The sequence below is a fragment of the Pteropus vampyrus genome, unplaced genomic scaffold (assembly GCF_000151845.1).
Source record: "Pteropus vampyrus isolate Shadow unplaced genomic scaffold, Pvam_2.0 Scaffold1202, whole genome shotgun sequence".
NCBI lineage: Eukaryota > Metazoa > Chordata > Mammalia > Chiroptera > Pteropodidae > Pteropus > Pteropus vampyrus.
Genome location: NW_011889983.1, coordinates 10088 through 11143, shown reverse-complemented (window position 1 = coordinate 11143; position 1056 = coordinate 10088).

The window sequence follows — 1056 nt, the reverse complement described above, 5'->3', positions numbered from 1 at the left end:
CAGGGCACGGGCTGGGGAGGTGCTTGCTGTCCCTCCTGCCCCCCCATCCGCAGGCCAGCAGGCACCTGCAGTGTGACTGGGGCAGGAGGGCAGGACCTCTGGGACGCTTACCTTGCTTCCCTTGGCCCCATCATCTCCTGGTGGCCCTCTGCGTCCTGGGCGGCCAGCATCCCCCTGGGAGAGTGTGGAGAAATCAGCCTTATGTCCCTTGGACACCAGCCATGGGGCAGGACCCTGGAGGGACCAGGGGCACATGCCTCCCCTCCGACATCCAGGAGCCCACTCTTGGGGGCCAGAGCCCCTGTGCAACCCAGCAGGTGACTTTGTCAAACACGGTCCCTGTCTGATGCTGGCTTCTTAGGGGAAAGGCTGCTTTCCTGCTCCCCCAGTGTCCTGGGTGGCTAGGGGAGTGGACGCAGGCAGACCAAGTGACACCTCAGGTGGCTTAAGAGGCAGGACCCCCACAGGCACCTGAAAGCCTTCTAAAGGGGCCCCTGGAGGCCTGGGAGGAGGGGGGCATGGGACACACGGTCCCGAATCATGCAAGCGGGGAACCTTGGGCGGACACCCCTAGGCCCCCTGCCCTGCAGGGCTGGTTTTCAGGGGCGTCTCCCCTGCCGTCCTCGGCCGGGCAGCCCCCTCTGGAGGCCCGCGTGCAGCAGGGAGCCGGCCCGCGGGGGGCGGTGACCCTGCTCTGGCTCCTACCTTGGCTCCTTGGTCTCCGGGCTCTCCGGGGCTGCCTGCGTCTCCCGCGTAGCCGTCGGGGCCCTGCGAGGGACGGGGGGGGGGATGACTAGGGCTTCCGCTGAGAGCTGCGCTCAAGGGTCCCCCGTGCACCCAGGACTAGCGGACATGGGGAGGGCGAGCGGCCCCAGTTGTCTGGACTGGACGGTTCACGCTGTTCTCGGCTGCTGGGACGCCCTGGGCCTGGGCGAGACGACCAGACAAGGTCAGTGCCCAGCTCTCATGACCTTGGGAAGCAGTCATTCCGACTGGCCTGGATGCCCCCGCAGCCACTTGGTCCTGTTGTGGCTCCAGCCTCAGCTGATTCCCAGT